At 36.2% G+C, this 18761-nt stretch overlaps 1 protein-coding gene across 1 annotated transcript in view; it reads left to right on the forward strand.

The window, feature by feature from the left end:
* Positions 1–18761, forward strand: part of LOC118205646 (uncharacterized) — a 42139-nt gene that overhangs the window by 13196 nt on the left and 10182 nt on the right. The gene's annotated exons all lie outside the window — the stretch shown is intronic.

Consider the following 18761-nt stretch of genomic DNA (forward strand, 5'->3'; position numbering starts at 1 on the left):
TGGTACATAACAGTTATTGAAAAAATACTACTATATGGAGCTTCCGTCTGGGGTTTAACCTTGAATTCCCAGGCTTAAAAACATTTACTTTCAATCCAAAGACCTTTCCTCCTCTCTCTAGCAAAAGCATATAGAACTACTCCAACTAGTGCGCTACAAATTATAACCGGCATCCCTCCAATTACTTTATCTCTAATAAAAGAAGCAAATAAAGTAAGAATATCAAAACTAAGAATTCAAAGCATAATGAATAATAATGTATTTCAACCCACAGATTTTGAATATCTTAAACACAGCTTAGAGCTACATCCTACATATTTTTACACAAAATCCCTATTGGGAACCTTTGAACTCAATAAATATGAACTCACCATATATACTGATGGTTCGAAATCTGAAGCAGGCGTTGGTAGTGCATATTGCGCATTCCGAAAAAATTCAAATATTAAAAACTGGAATATTCGTTTAAACAATAACAACTCAGTTTTTCAAGCAGAACTTTTTGCAATCAAAGAAGCCATATGCTTCGCAAAAGAACTTTCTTTACCATCCTTAATTCTCTCTGATAGTGCATCTGGTATTCAAGCTATAATTGGACACAGTCGATCGCCTACTGTACAAGAAATCCATTTTCTACTTTCTCAATTTCAAAACAATAATATACCACATTTCAAATGGATTAAAGCACACATCGGTAATAGTGGTAACGAGCTCGCAGACGAACTAGCAAAAGAGGCTGTAAACAATTCTTCCCTTCCAAATTACTCAATTCCATATCCAATATCATTACTAAAAACAAAATTAGAAACAGAATTAATGCACTTATAGAAGCAAACCTGGACTGAAGCAACTACCGACAGAAGAACTTTTACTTTCATATCAAAACCTTCAAGATCATTAATATCTACCAACCGTTCAATTACATTTTTCCTAACAGCTCATGGTCTATTTCCAGAATACCTTCATAGATTCGGACTTCACCATACAAATCTCTGTACCTGTGGGAATGAAGGCACAATAGATCATTATCTCTTTCACTGACATCTTACTAAAGATTATCACCTTAAAGCATACAATTTAACTTCTGCTCAGTTATGGTTTCAACAGTTATTAAAAAGTAATATTCTAAGAAATCATCTTCATATTATAATAAATTATATCTCCGCAAACATCGATAATCTTAAAGGAACTTGAAATCATTATTCTTTGTTCATTTACCTTACTTAATAAGCCATTCTTTCTACTACCTCATTTTAATGCTTTCACTCAAGACTATCTTTATTTAAGTACACCTCCAAGATCTCTCAAGCTCAATCAAGAATTTAAGGATATTTTCTAACTCCATCTCCTTAATATATTAATAATGTCTCAACTCAAGATTTTTAGTCAAGAATGACTCTCTATCAAGAATTTCCACGAACCTTTCATTCAGGTCATCCTTATTCATTCAAATACTATTTCTCATCAACTTTTATTCAATTACTGCTCTTCATTATCCATAATGAAATACTTTACCCTTTACATATCTTACATTCTCAGCCTCTACTATTCTCATACATTATGTTGTTCATTTTCAAAATTTGTAATGATCTTCTTAAGTATTTACTTATCTATTTACGTTTCATTTACTTTCATATTTCTTTAGGTATTATGTTTTTATATATTTAATTTCTTCAACTTTTATTATATAATTCTCAAAATTCTGATACTTTATTTGACTTCATATATAACAACATTGTATTTATCTTATTCTAAATTTTTAACTTTTATTTATTGTGTCTATTTATGTTTATTATTTATTGTATTATTTATATATTTATTTCTTGATATTTTATTTTTATTATGTAATTATCAAAATTCTAAAATTTTACATAAAAACACAGTTGGTAGATGATTCCATCAGTTGAGCGTAAAAGCTGAATGTCTTAAAGGCGGTGCAGCTGCTCATCTGATGGTAAATAAATAAATAAAATCCTCTTGTAAGCGTTGATAATCATTATGACCTTGTTTTCAGGCCGTTAACGTTGCGAATTCGAGATTACCTAGCTTGTGACCAGTCTGTTATAATGTTTGATGATTGTATACGGAAAATAAGTCATTATTCTCAACTATTAGTACAACATCAGTTATTCAGAGATTTTTAGCTGCCACCTTTGTCTCCTATGAGGGGACAGACAATTTACATTCATGCCTTCTCCGGGATTCGAACCCAAGCCTTTCGTTATTGCAGTCAGTTACCTTAACCACTATACCGTCTGAGCGACCAGTTATTCAGAGGGCTTTTATTTAGCTGTTAGTGGAGATTTCCCTGTTTATTTGCCGTGATCTGCAATTTAAATAAACCTGTAACTTAAACGATAGTCTTTCTGCATAATGAAATAAGGAAAAAGTGGTATCCCATTCAACTCCATAGTAAAATTTTATGCATATAATCTAATGAGACTTTACATGTGCGTTATCTTATCTGGGGTGGTGTGATATTTAAAACAAAATTAGAAAAACAACTACACAGTGACGAACATTGGAAGATACGACTATATAAGTGAATGTCACTAGTTACATGGGCTATTGATATAGCTCAAATTATAATAATATGTACAAAATGGGAAGAGAAAATGCTCAGTATAAAATAGGGAAACCAAAAGGCAAGTATCAAGGTACATTTAAAAACTTCAAGGTACATTTCAAAACGAAATTTTAATTAAATTTTACAATCATTTTATTTTTCATCGCATTGCAAGTCTTCACTAAAACAAGTACTCATTGGTACTGCAGTTTTCACTTGATCTAACTATTGACGCAACTCCTGGTTATTATGATATCCTCAAACAGCACTGTAAACAATTTTTATTACTGTATCGAATGACATTCAACGAAATGCATTCTTGAACCACATCTGGCGGCCGAAAGTAGGTTTTCGCTCGCTCAGTCGGAATTAAGCTGATTTATTAGTTATTTATCGTTCTGATTATTGGTTTAACCCAATAAATAAGTTAGATTAAACTCAGCAATATATATATAATATACGTATATATATATTATACTTAAATGCATACTTATAATTGTGAATTTTAATTTTAGGTTTAAAAATATAAAGAGTAACATTATTAAAATATATATATTGGGAATATTAATTATGACATAAAATACTAGTACAGAAATAATATAAAATCTCTGCTGGTGTGTTGCAGATTGTAGATGGCTTTAAGCATATTCCCTTCCCCACCACCAGAAAGGATATTATTTTGACGATCACAGCATTTTATTTTATTTGGACAAGAAAGTTAAAAGTAACACTCATTCTGTTCTGTCATTCAAAACTGTCAGCGAGTTGTTTTTCATGTGTTTCACATTTGTGAAGTTTTTCTTGAATATGAGGGGAAGATTCTTCAGTGTCAACAATTTTAGTTCTGTTATAATGCTTTCATCACACGAATCTTCGATGTAAGAATATAGTTATCACATGTTTGGAAAATCTTTGTGTCACATTTAAAAATACTGAATTGCTATTTTATTCAGCCTAGTTCACCACATGCAAATATTTACTATCATCAGTACTTTTCAAATGAATTTTATTAAGTTAGCGTATAGAAAAAAAATACTAGATTATACATGAAACCACAGCAGGTATCTTAAGTTATTTAGCTTCTGTTACTTTTAGAAATTTACATCGTTCGATTCGTCTCATGCCGGTTTATGTCAGAAATATAATTCGAACTTCTGGCAGGTTTCCGTCAGTTCATATTTAACCTTTATTTTGTTTCTTGTGTCATTTTATAAAACAACCCAGCTCCATCAGCGATGAAAATACATTTTCAGTTATAGTTAAGAAAGACAAAATCTTTTATATTCTCTTCGACGTGACAATTTTAGATGTTATCATAAAAACCACTCATGACCAGTAAACAGGCAAACCGTGAAAGGGTTTTGAAAATTTATCATGCTTTCTCTCAAGGATGTGTCTAGACACTGAAAAAATGTAGACTTTTGTTAATGTTGGATTGTGTCAATGATGCATATTTAGCATTTCCACTCTGCGACGTTTTCAGTTTTCATCTTTTTTTCATCTAAATTTGGCTTTAATGGGAAAAAATTATGAAGTCGTTTTAACACTTGCAGATCTAGGTAAGTTTTATTTTGGCAGATATCATCTTGGCGATATTCATTCTGCCTACTTCTAATAATGTTCAATTTAATTTTAATGTAAAATGTTTTCTGTTTACAGTTCCTCACACATATAAATGTTTGAGATAAAACACTCACCAATGCAAAATGAAGATAATTATTGCAAAGAATTAGAAATTTTAATCACCTGGAAAAGTTAAAAAGAATATCATTTAGTATCAACCGGTTCAGCTCAATTTCCAGTATGAAAGAATTATTGATTCCCTAGATATGACCATTTTGCCTTTCGGTCTTTCAACAACCAGAAATTGCATCAGTCTGTTCTGTATATCTTCTTGTTTCTAATATTTCTTATCCGAGATGACCTATAGATAAGGTTTATGAATCCGTCATAGCCATGAAGCTCCTGCACCTTACAGATAACAATAGAACTTTTGATTATCACCGGCCCAGTCCTGAAGGAGAATCCCCGGAGCAGAGACGAAAGGAAAATAAGAAAAAATTAAAGTTAATATAAAATTACAAATATACATGATGTCTCCAGGTTATCATTTGAGGTAATTCATATTTCAGAATTTAACAAAGTTCCTAAAACGCCATTTTAATATTTTCTCTTGTTTAGTTCTATTACGCATGGAGCATAAATAAAAATTTGGTAAAAAGTAATATGAAATCGACCTGAAGGAAATTATAGTCAGATTATGTCGCAGACAAAGATTTCAAAGATTTTAAAATTTAGGGCATTTTTTTCTGTTTTCTAGAATATCATGTTTCTAGGCATGGGCTAGGAATTTAATTATTGAACACATGGAGGAGTTACAAGTGGTTCATAGAGAAACAGCTTCAGAAGCATATAGAGACATTAGGTTAATTGGAAAAGCCGGAGAGATGAAAAATTAGCAACCGCCTTCGCCGGGAATAGAACCACGGACCTCTGGAATACCGGCTCAACGTGCAGAACCACTACACCCCGACGGCACCCGTCATCTACCAGCGGCCGAGTAGTAAAATCGCTAAATACTGGTAACTCAAACCTAGGCTCGATTCCAGGCGAATGAGCTGCCTCCATAGGCGTTTTCGTAGTTTTTCCCTTGTGTAACGTGTTATACGAGCCAGTTTCCCTTATACAGTCCTACGAAGGTAATCCTTCTCTTAAGCGGATAGTCCTAGAGTGCTTTGCCTGAATCTACCAAACCTAGCCAAAAAAAATTCCTCTTTCCCCTGTTTCCGTTTTTGCGTCCCTCAGGGGGCTCACTTTTGAGAGTACGGGTCTGGCAATCCCAAGGTACCCTAGCCCTTCAGAGGATCATCTTCTTGGTGAGACGGGTGTCACGATCCAGGAGTCCCCAGTGATCTATCATCTTTTCCGTCTCCTCTCCTCTTGGCTGGAACTTTTTCCCTTCCGTTCTCCCTCGTGGTTTCTCTCTGCGGAGTTTGGGGCTCGTCACGAGAGACTGGAGCAACCCTTGTTTCTAGTTTTCAAGTGGCGAGAAAACTGCCCACGTGTTTGCCGTGCGTGGAGACCCGTTTCGCTGGAAAGGAGGGTCCTGGTAGTTGAGGGGCGAGGTACTGTCCCCAACACACTGCTTTGGCCTCTGCTTCAGCTAAACGGGAGGCACTTTAGTCGTCCTCACGGGTGTCAATCGGCTGGTCACTAGTCCTTGTGTCAGTGGCTTGGGTTCAAGCTCTCGGGAGTACCTGCTTTCGGGAAAGCCGACTGTGGGGCTTCAATTTGTGTATAGGTCCGGCTAGCCCTAACACAGGAACCTGTATTCCCTTGTTGGGGTCCGTGGTGGGCGGGGCCGTCGGACCCGAATCTTCTCTTAGTTCAATATGGCAAATCCACATATTTTTTAATTAAAGATTTTGAAGTTACTCCAGTTACTCAACCTAGTTTTGAAACGTCTACTACTAAACCAGTCACTCAACCTAGTTCTGAAACATCTACTAATAAACCAGTCATTCAACCTAGTTCTGAAACGTCTACTACTAAACCAGTCACTCAACCTAGTTCTGAAACATCTACTAATAAACCAGTCATTCAACCTAGTTCTGAAACGTCTACTACTAAACCAGTCACTCAACCTAGTTCTGAAACATCTACTAATAAACCAGTCATTCAACCTAGTTCTGAAACGTCTACTACTAAACTAGTCACTCAACCTGTCACTCAACCTAGTTCTGAAAATTCTGCAAAAAATTACGTACAGATGCAAATGAAAAAAATCATAACAATAGTCCCCGTTTCCTAGTCATCTCTAGTCCTTCTGGCGAAATGCATAAGATGTCTCCTTTCGTAATAAACAAATACATCCAGTCTTGTATTGGTGATCCGAGAAATATAAAGCGTCTCCGCTCCGGAGACTTGCTTATTGATACAACCTCAGCCACTCAGTCTGCTTCTTTACTTCAGATAACTAAACTTGGGAAAGCGAATGTCACTGTAACAGCACATAAGTCACTGAACTATTGTCGTGGTGTAATCTCAGAATTCGACCTTCTTTCTGTATGTTTCTGAAGAAGAGATCGCTTCTGAGCTATCCGACCAAAATGTCTGCGGTGTAAGGCGGATCAAGATGCGTAAAGAAGGTAAGTTGATAGACACGAAACACGTGATCCTTACCTTCAACACGCCTGATCTGCCTAAGAATATTAAGGCCGGATATCTAAAAATTCCTGTAAGACCTTATATTCCAAACCCTATGCGATGTTTCCAATGCCAGCGTTTCGTCCATTCTAAGACGTCTTGTCGTGGCAGCCTCACATGCGCCCGATGCTCACAAATTGGCCACGATTCTGATAATTGTACCACTGCGCCTTTGTGTATAAATTGCAAGGGTGACCACCCAGCATTTTCTCGCTTGTGCCCAAAATGGAAATCGGAAAAAGAAATCTAGACTACAAAAGTTACTAGGAACATCTCTTACGCCGAAGCCAGAAGATTAGTCCAGAGCACACAGCTTCGACCAAATACATCATACGCCAGTGCTGTTAAATCATCTCGTACAGTTGCCACCCAAACATCAATAGGCACACAGACCCTACCAAATAAAACCCATCCCTCTACATCCAACAAGAAAAAAGAAAATGCGACCCATATAGTACAAAAAAAAGAAAAAGTTATTCAAAGTAAGCCCAAAACTGCCACACAAAAATTATCAAATAAAAATAGAAGTCACAGCAATAGTTCTCTTGATGAGATGATTTCTGAATCCGCGGATTCAGACTTTATGGAAGTAGAAGAGGGTCTAGAAGTTCCCAGGCATCTACTTCCACGAAAAACAAATGAACAGCACAGAAAAAACAAAAACCATTCATAATGGCCACCCTCGTGTCATGGAACTGTCGCGGTTGCCTTCGAAATTTACTTGACATCAAATCTATAATAAATGTGTATCATCCTGTGAGCTTAGCAATACAGGAAACAAATCTGAAACCAGAACAGCATGCAAAACTTCGGAGGTTTTCTTTCGTCAGGAAGGATAACCTTGCCGTTGAGCGTGCCAGTAGAGGTGTAGGTCTCCTCTCCTCACTGGATTATCCCTCAAATGTACTTTCTTTGACGACATCCCTCCAAGTTGTCGCTACTCAAATAAATTTTGATATTGTTGTTTCATTTGTTTCTTTATATTTGCCTCCAAATGAGCACATTTATCAGCAAGATTTAAATAATCTAATAGAGCAGCTGCCTGAGCCTTTTATCATAATAGGAGATTTTAACGGCCATAGTCCACTCTGGGGTAGTAAAGATACAAATTGCCGAGGAAGACAAATTGAGCAGATGATCGAAAATCATACCCGTTGTCTCCTGAATAATGGGCAGGATACGTACTTCCATGAGCCTTCAAGGACTTTCCACGCTCTCGACCTTGCCATCTGTTCACCATCTCTGTTGCTATTTTGCACTTTTAGTGTCGGAAATGACCTGTACAACAGCGATCATTATCCCATTTTTGTATCTCTTGCACGAAGAGGAGCAAACCCCATGTCGAGAGTCCCTCGGTTTATTCTGGACAGGGCAGACTGGGAACTCTTCTCTTCCATTGCAGAGCTCACAGATGAAATGGTAGAAGATGCGCATATCGATGATGCTGTTGATGCTGTTACAAATACTATTATTCAGGCAGCTATGCTTTCGATTCCTAGAACATCAGGAAAAATACTTAAATATTCGAAACCATGGTGGAATCGCGACTGTCATGAAGCACTGAAAAAACAGAAAAAAAGCATTTGGTATTTTTCGTAGATATCCTACTCTGCGAAAACTCATAGCATTTAAAAGAGCCAAAGCAAATGCACGAAAAGTAAGGAGGCAGAGCCAAAAGAATTCTTGGATTTCATATGTGTCGTCAATAACATCCTCCACGCCTAGTAAGCGAGTTTGGGAAAGAGTTCGAAAAGCATGTGGCATATATAAAGACCACTCACTTTCCTTTTTGGAAAAAGATGGCCGAGTGATTAGCTCCATAGCAGAAATTGCGAATACTATTGGTGAGACATTTGCTGCCGTTTCTTCCAGCAGAAACTATTCACCTGCATTTCTCTCTATCAAACATCACTCTGAAGTAAATCCCATCACATTCAACTCTTCCAAACCTGAGCCTTACAATAGAGACTTTACTATGCTGGAATTAAGGAGAGCTTTGTTGCAGACACATAGGTCTTGTCCGGGTCTGGATGGCGTGTATTATGAAATGCTAAAGCATCTGTCCTATAAGTCACTGACTGCCCTTCTCACACTTTACAATAGAGTGTGGAAGGAGCGTACTTTTCCCAGTGCATGGAGGAGAGCTGTTGTCATTCCTATTGCGAAGCCAGGGAAAGATCCGAGAAATTCCTCCAACTATCGGCCAATTGCCCTTACCAGTTGTGTTTGCAAACTGTTTGAAAAGATGGTAAACAGCCGCCTAGTCTACTTCTTGGAGAAGAATAATATTATATCGCCTCATCAAAGCGGTTTTCGAAAGGGGAGAACTACCGTAGATAATATGCTCCTTTTAGAGACATCCATTCGAAAAGCTTTCGTAAGAAGGAGTCACCTTGTCTCGATATTTTTTGACATTGAGAAAGCTTATGATAAGGCATGGAGATACGGTATACTTCGGGATCTTCACGAGAGTGGCTTGCGCGGCAACCTACCAATTTTTATTCAGAATTTCTTGAATACTAGAACATTTCAAGTAAGGATTGGCTCTGTTTTGTCTGATGTTTTTGAACAAGAGTGTGTGCTCAGTGTAACTCTTTTCAGCCTAAAAATAAATTCTGTATTAAAACAACTTCCTCCCACCATTTCAGGTTCTTTATATGTTGATGATCTACAAGTTAGCTGTAGAGGTGTGGATATGAGACATGCAGAGAGACAGCTCCGGATCGTTTAGAACAGGATCCAGGAATGGGCAAAAAGACAAGGATTTACGTTTTCGAAACAGAAGACTGTCTGTGTGCATTTTTGTAGAAAGCGAGGTCTCCATCCTGAGCCTGAATTATACCTTAATGGGTCTGTGATTCCAGTAGCATCTGAAGTAAAATTTTTAGGGGTGATGTTCGACCGAAAATTGACTTTCCTTCCTCATGTCCTAAACTTGAGAAAAAAGTGTACAAAAATTTTAAATATTTTAAAAGTCCTTGCGAACACCTCCTGGGCTGCAGAGCGTTGCTCCATGCTTCGCATTTACAGAGCTCTTGTTCGCTCTAGACTAGACTACGGCTCAGCTGTTTATGGATCCGCTCGGTCTTCAGTGTTGTTAAAACTAGACCCTGTTCATCATCAGACTCTACGGATTTGTTCTGGAGCCTTCAGGACGTCTCCTGTCCAGAGCCTTTATGTTGACTGTTACGAACCATCACTCCGTTTGAGGCGTGAGGAGTTGTCTCTTTTACAGTATTTTAATATTTTATCTCAACATGACCATCCTTATAACTTGTGTATACGTGACAATAGCTGTGACCTTTTATTTGAGGCACGTCCATCCTGTGTGCCTTCTTTTCCTGTCAGAGTTCGTCCCCTCATTGAAGAATTCTCCCTGTCTGATATTTCCCCACAAGCAGTACAGCATTTTGAAATTGCACCTTGGGAAAATGCACAAATCCACCTTCTTGACATTTTCCACAATTACGGAAAAACAACTACAAATGAGAGCATCTACAGACAAATTTTTGCTGAGCACAGGCATAGTTACAGGAGTTATGTTCCCATATATACGGATGGTCACCTTGCCATGTTGGCATGTCATTTATAATTGGTGACCACATGGAAGGCAGACGTTTACACGACGCTTCCTCTGTCTTAACCTCCGAACTGACTGCCATATATTATGCGCTTTTGTACATCTCAACGCTGCACCATCGAAAATTCATTGTATATACGGACTCCTACAGTGCATTGAAAGCTTTAGAATCCTTTTCTAGCACTGAGAATCCTGTGATAGTGGATGTTCTCAAGTTGAATATTAAATTGACATGTGGTGGATTTGAACTTCTGTATTGCTGGGTCCCCGGACATACAGGAATAAAGGGCAATGAGCTGACGGACATCGCAGCGAAATCTGCTGTTGAAATGTCCGGCCGCCTCATACCTTTTAAAGATATCCGTTGTGTCATAAAAAAGAAGCTCCGAAAGAAATGGCAGCAACTTTGGGACATTCAACTTCATAACAAGTTGAGAAGGGTGAAGCCTAAAATAGAGCATTGGGATACTACTAGCAATCGCAGGGAGGAAGTTCTTTTGACTCGCCTTAGAATTGGTCACAGTAGAGTGACACATAGCTACCTTCTGAAAGCTGAGAACGAGCCTATTTATGCAACTTGTAATGTTTGTCTTTCAGTCTATCACATTTTAATTGAATGTTCATATTTTAATAGTCTTCGTGAGAAGTATTTTAATAGCTGCAACCTGCCTCTCGACCGTTTAATCGGAAGAGAGGTCAATACCAATTTGTTTCACTACCTCAAGGAAACAGGTTTCTATTATTTAATTTGATTTTTGTCCTGAGATTTTATGTTGGAATTTTAATTCATCAGATGTTTTAGGATTTTATATCTATACTGCATATCTCATTATCAAAGTCATATTCAGCATTTTCAGCCCATCATTTAAATATCTTTTTACTTGCCTCGATTTTAAAAGTGTGCTGTTGTCTTTATATTTTTTTTTCCTTTTAGTTTATATGTTAAAAAAAATCCTGTGTTTGGCGCATATGGCCTATTGAGCTTTGCGCCATAAATCTACTACCACCACCACCACCGTTTTTGCGTGTTCTCTTGGTGATTGGATGGTTTAAAATTTTGCCTTTTCCATCAATCTGTGACCTTTCTTGTGGTCTAGGCCTATGAAATTCTAATTTCGCATTTTGACTATACCTTACAGCACGTACTTTCAGCAACGCTTCTGCTTTTGAAATTTATCACAAGCTCAAACAAACTCTGGAGCGTGCTGTGCTTGTTAACTCAAAGAAATCCTGAAATTGAGGTTTTCAACCTAGGCAAAATAACTTGAATTACTTCTGTATTGGGCCGTTTCCCATGTAGCACATTAAAAAGTTGAATTCTCCTCAGTATAAACTCAGTCCGTTCTTCGATTTGCAACTGGTATTTACTGAAAATTCTGCTTCTAATAAAACCTTGTTTTTTACTACGGAGAATGCTTTTAGGAGAGCATTTTTAAATATCTCAAACTTGTAGGCTTCACTACTGGTTCGTTCAATAAAAATTGCCTATTTTTTATACCAATTCAGTGTCTGTCCTCTTATTTCTGTGGTTGATATCGTTGCAGCTTTTGTTACACGTTAAAATAAAAAATGTGAATTTAAAAACCATTAATGAAATTTTTCCATCAAAAGTTTCTGTGAATTTCAGTGATTCCCGCATGGTGTCCACACGAAGCCAATTCCCTCCATAGGATTAACTGGTGCCAGTGGAGTTTGAAACATCAGGGTACCAGACCAAACGTTTTGGGTTACGAAATTTTCGGAGGATGCATGGCTTTCAGGAGCGAATCAAATTCGAGAACCAAGGTTCCACCATAAAAAAATGGAGTTGCCTTATGTAAAAGTTTTTTTTTAGAAACATGCTTAAAAACAGCCAAGACGTTTTATTCCTATAGCGATAGGGAGGTAATACCGCTAAATACCAGCAGTTTGACCCGGGTTCAAATTCTTGCGAATATACTGGGAGCATGAAAGTTTTTGTCTTTTTCCTCATGTCTAAGGTGAACATAAAACAGTGCGCTTTATAAAATCCGTCAAGACATCCTTTCTCTTCGGAAGACACCTTTTGCGTGCGGTGCTGTAGTTCATATAACTATTCAAATTCAATCCATAGTATATTTTGGGGAAGACGTACGCATACCACATCGTGCTAATCTGTTTGTAACAGAAAATATATTCATAATGGACTGCCAGTGTTCATTGATTTTAAACATTAGGACGTAAGTTAAAAACTATTACATAATCAGAAATATTATAATAGATTGCTCATAATTTATATTCCTTTCTGAAAATGCCGAATAAACAATTTTTCTTTCTTATACAATAAATGTCATTTATGAAACTTTTTACGCAGATGCTGAATGCCGGCCATCTCAGGTATTTCATCGACAACGTCTAGTTCTAGAGAAAACTGATAAAGATCAATCTTTGAAGGGAAAATGGGTCCTCTCTTGCACTTATGAAGACAGAGATGGGAATGGCCTTTCGGAACTGGACAGAGCTTGGACAGCTGGCAAAGAATTATATAAGGAAGGAATTATTGAGAAAGTATCTTGTTTTACAGCCAAGTTATGGAAGGGACCTTATGATGAATACAAAACTCGTAACGTTGAATGTTTTGTGAGGAATTATAATAACATTTCTGAAATTAAACGTACAGCGGATTCATTTCGTCGGAAGTTTCATTATCCTTGCTTGATGTATTACAAAGTATATGAAGATAAAGTAATTACTAAATACATTCATACTGCTGAAGGAGAACTGTATAAGGTGACAGCTAATGGAGACCGGGAACTAGTATCGGAATAGCATGGTTTCTAACTTTTAAATCTTTAGCTAATAAAGTAATAACATTCAGGTTGTTGATTGTTATTATGATTGATTTGTAGTAAGTTAAATACATAAGTACATGCATATACAAATTTCACTTACGTGTCTTAACACACAACTCACAAATTTTGAGGAAACGTGAAGAACATGTGGCCATATCCAAAAATGAAAGGAAAACTCATCCTTTCAATTTTTGAAGAAATACCTTGCAGATAGAGCACTCGTAGGTGATAGAAGAGACACAAAATAACACAATACAGAATGAAATGGTGAAGCGCTTTATTGAACGAAACCTAACAGTACAACAGGGAAGCAACGTAGAATGCGCTTTCACAAAAGAGTCCATAAGTTTCGATTAATTGCAGCAGTGTGTGCCCAACACCGACGCAGCATTAATTGTCGAACGTTCTTCAGAGATGCCTGGAGTTTCGCACATGTTAGAAAAGCGGTGGATTTTCTGGTCACCAGAGACGCACGTAAGAAGTACAATGTCATTGGTAGTGCAGTAGTTGTGTGAGTTTCAATATCAACTTTATTCTGCTAAAAGTGCATCTCTACTAACTCAGCATTATTCAAACGATGCATGATTTCGGTATGAAAAGTACGCTTTTCATATGGAATGCCCTAGGTGGGGATATGTAGCTCACCTATATAGTACTACTTTCCTTTTCCTATGTGAATATGCTTCATAACGACGTTCTTTAATTTATGTGGCATTTTCAGACATTCCGTATTATAATAAATCATGCTTTATTCACTTCAAATAACCAGTTGCATTCTGTCTAATGCTTGATTTTAACAGCACAATATTCATTTTTTAATAATGTAAGATGCATGCATTGTCTTCTTTAATATAGTAACGCTTTCCTTAATGTGTAGTGATTTAAATTTATTTTAACTAACAAGTTAAAGTTTAATTTAAACTTTCCTGTAAGCCTTCATTCCCCTAAATGTCAAAGACAGAATATTCAAATTGGTAGCGCGCGTGAGGGAATGCAAATTCTACGTTGAAGAATCAGTTTAAAAATCGAATTTCGGTAGGAAAGACAGAGAATTAGGCTATAGCCTCCACCTCTGCTGTTTAAACATTGGCTTCTAGAGTATTGCTGATTCACGTGGCTTATTTGCATTTACTTGCTGCCACTAGTTTTGACGGGGATTTAAGAAACGGGCTTTAGCTGAGCCCTGTAGTTTAGTTCTATTACTTGTTCATACCTTCAAATTTTTAGTTTCATTATCTGATTTCAGTTACCGCCCAAGAAGAGGCGTAGTTTGTTAGCGTCGAGTTGACGCATTTTAACTTTTAAAGAGTTAATAAAGAGTATTTTTAACTCTTTTTCTCTGAAGTTACTCTTCTTCCAGTTTTTACACAAAAGTGAATCTAGTGAACTCTACAGATGTTTTCTTTTAAGCACTTTTTGATCAGAAATGCAAAGTTAACATATAAAGAAAACATCAATTCTGTTGAGAACGGTAATAATTAAAGCTGTAGAGACACTAGGTATTTTTGGAAGCAGGAAAAATGAGAAATGAGTAACGCCTTCGCCGGGAATCGAACCGCGGACTCCTGGAATACGCCCCCAGCGTGCAGACCACCACACCACGGAGATTTGAATTTATTTAAGAAGGCGGGAGAAGTAACTTATAAAGAACTTGAAGACAAAAGAATATAGCTGGCTAAAAGTTCATATAAAGATCTTTCACATGAGCTAATTATAAAAATCGTTGAAATGCTTTTGCTTTACCTTCACGATATAAATATTGTATTTAAAATGACATGACAAATATATAAAATAGTTAATGGCACCTGCGTATTAGAAATGTTTAGTTTGAAATAAAATTTTTAGTTTAGGTTAAATAAAAGCAATTAGAATTTGGCTCGTTTATGCTTTTTTTTTTTTTTTTTTTTTTTTTTTTTTTGCCGGTATTCTTTTATTTAAGGAAATATCAGATCTACACGCAACCTAAACAAAAACACAATTAATAAGAAGAAGTCTTATAATAGTTGGTGACTTGATTATGTAATCAACATGCTGGACGATGCTGCTGAAACAGGAAAAGTGGTAAAGGAAAGTTCAGGAAAAGAAGCCGAAGTAATTCTCGTAAGAGATATGATTCCTCAGACAAGTTGTGTTTTTATTATTTTCGTTACAATAAAAAGTGTTTTCCTGAGAAATAGATCACACCTTGCAGTTGGATTGGTTCGGAAACTGGTCCCAGCAGTAAATGTAGCGGTACGTTCTGCTGCAGAACAATCCAATTCCGAAAATTCCATCTATTTGTAAAAGGCGAAAAAAGAGTTGCCAATTCTTCGTTGATAGTGGTGCTGATGTATCAGTTGTGCCCCCATCTAAAACTGATTCTAAAGGTTGTGACTACAAATTATATGCAGCATATGGTACTGAGATACTCACATATGGTATAAAATGCTTTTATTAGATCTAGGTCTTCGCCGCCTATTTCAGTGGTTATTTGTTGTGGCTAAAGTTTCTAAAGGCATACTTGGAGTTGATTTTTTAAATAAACTTCCGTTGTTGATTGACATACACAATAAAATATTAATTGATAATGTAACCAAATTGGGAAAGTTACAGTTGCTCAAAATGATAATTTAAATGCTGTCAATAGGTCATTAAAATATTTTGAATTGTTATGCAAGTATCCCGTTTCAGTAAAACATATTTTGTTTATATTAAACATATTTGTTCTAAAACAGAAGATTAAGCATTATATAACTACTCCAGGCCAAGAGCTAGACAGCTAGATCCTGAAAAGCTCAAGCTAGCAAAATAACAATTTAACTTCATGCTAGATAATAACATTATTCAGCCATTCAAATTTCAGTGCGCTAGCACCCTCCATTTGGTTAGTACTAAAGGTGGTATACTGATGCCTTGTGGAGACTACAGACGTCTCAATGCAATGACCATATCTGATAGGTATCCCATCCCCACAATTGAAGATTACTATTATAGTTTAAAATATGAAACCATATTTTCTGCAGCTGAACTAGTGAAGGCATATTACCAGATACTTGTTGCCGAAGAAGATAAACCAAAGATTACTATAACAACACCTTTCAGTCTGTGCGAATTTCACGTGCTGAGTTTGGACTCCGTAATGGTCCGTCACCTTTTCAACGCTTCATTACAGATGTGTTACGTGGATTAAATGCTTCGGTCCCGTACCTTTATGACATCTTAATTGCTTCTTCATTAGAAGAAGACCATAAGTTGCACCTAAAATTAGTTTTCGATCGATTATAACGGATTAGACTTCGTATTAATATAGCCAAGTCGGAAATGGGAGTTGCTCAGTTAGAAAATTTGAGTTACCTCATAATCACAGAAGGTTCCCGTTCACTGCCAGAAAACTTTGAAGAAGTACTCAATTATAAATTATCCACAACGATACATGAGCTTCGTACATTTCTGGACATGATACATTTTTGTCGTTTCTATTTAAAAGAAGTTGCTATGCAGAAGTTCAAGCAGTCCTACACGAAATGTTGAAGGGTGATAAAAAAACGATTGTCGTATAGTTCTATGGACAGACGAAGGAATTCGCCAATTTGAGAAGTGCAATTCCGATTTAGCTAATACTGCCCTTTTGTGTTTCCTAAAACCTAGATTACAATTATCTTTGCGGAACATGGAATCGGGATGACTCTCTAAAACTTTTGTGAATCGGGATGAATCATTTAACATGGAATCAGGGTTGTTCGACTCAAACTTCACTGAATCGTTATGATTTATTTCACATGGAATCAAGATGATTCCCTAAAATTTCGTTGAATCGAGATGATTTATTTAGCATGGAATCGGGATGATTTCCTGAAACATCACTGAATCGGGATGATTCATTTAACATAGAATCAGTATGATTCTTGAAAAGTTCATTTAATGGGGTTGGATCTCCCCCTGGTTTGAAGCGACTCTCGAATTCTAAACGTAAGCTTTCTCCCTTCCAAATCACAATATCAGATTCACCCTACTGTAAAAGGAACTTTGATTCACCCTACTGTAAAAGTAAAATTTTGAGATCGCAGAATTGTTCGAAGGCAACTTGACTGCGCATGTGGAATTACTATTTTGTTTATCTTCATTACTTTTGCTAGGCGACTACACTTAATGCAACACATTTTTGAGCCATTTATTTTCCTTTTCTAAATTTGAATTTTGTTTCTTAATTTCTCCTAATTCTATGAGAATATTAAAAAGTTCACTAGAATAATCATATGTTATAGAAAAAGAGCCTATCAGTTTTTAAACAGTTTCCTCCACTTCATGTTCAAGGTCTTATTTTTTTTCTTCCAAGCCTCGGATGCGTTGCTCCATTTCTTCGCAGGTTTTTCAAATAGTGTTTTAGGTTTCTTTTCTAACCAATGATAACTGAGACTAGTAAGATTGAATTTAGGATCTGGAGAATTTCCATATTTATTCTTTGGTTCATCCGTTCCAGTAGCTTTGAGTTTTAATGACATATTTTCAATCATTTCCTTCTGTTGATTCATTTCTTTTTGATTCTCAAATATTATTTATTTTTTTTTACAAAATGAAACATAATTTCACTCAATGTTAAACTATCATAACCAATTTAATTTTGTATAAAATACAATTCCTACTTACTGCATGATTGCTTTCCAATAAACGCAAGGACATTGGATTAATCCTTCACTGCCAGGGTGGTTGTTAATTTTTGAGGCTTCGGGCCCACTTTTGGGTTGCCAGTTTATAACTTTTGCTATGTTTATAACTTTTGCTTACGGAAAGAAGTGAAGAGGGATTACTTAATGCTTTAGTTCCCCTTATAGTGTAACCAAATAAGTTTTTAGAGGCAACAAGATCCTTTAGTAATCTTTTAACCCTTCCAGTGACTATTTTTAAATAAAAATCTTTATTAATTAAGACGATTTTTGAAAGCTATGACTTCCTATGTCTGCAGTATTAGTAAGTCTTATCGAATTTTCCTTACAATAATTAAGCATTTTCTTTCCTGGCACAGCAATAACAGCTAAGTTAATTTTTGGAGTTTCAAGAGATTCAATTATTATTTTCCCAAATCTACCTATATCTTTATGAATAAGAGCCACAGACGTAAATCTTTTTCTATAAGTTCCTTCTTCCCTATAACATTTAATTTCAGTTACAATTGTTTTGATACTTCTGCCAGGAGAAATGATTTATCAGAAGCAGAATCGGATATGAGTCTTACATTTTTTCTCTCATTCTGACCTAAAAGCCAGTGCATTTTCAGATTGCAAATAAACCTCATTTTTGTTATCGTTTTCGAAAATCTTCACCACCACTGTGTTTTAAACTCACTTTTATTTTCTCGTTTATATCCAAATTTATTATCGTGTAAAATAGTATTGTGCCTTAACATAAATCACAGCGTATGTCAGAACTGCAACGGGGTGACGTATGAGTCTTACAAAAACATAAATAGCACCTGCCAGTCATTTTTAATTTCTTTCTTTTCTTCTCAATTGAAAATGCGCAGTTTGAAATGGAATGTTTCAAAGATTCATTTTCTATTTCCCCACAAAATATATAATCGGCTCTTGAAGTATTTATATTCAGCGACGAAACTGTTGAAACA

The sequence above is a fragment of the Stegodyphus dumicola genome, chromosome 4 (genome assembly GCF_044657685.1).
Source record: "Stegodyphus dumicola isolate Sdum_Otavi_A_Nest chromosome 4, ASM4465768v1".
Lineage (NCBI taxonomy): Eukaryota > Metazoa > Arthropoda > Arachnida > Araneae > Eresidae > Stegodyphus > Stegodyphus dumicola.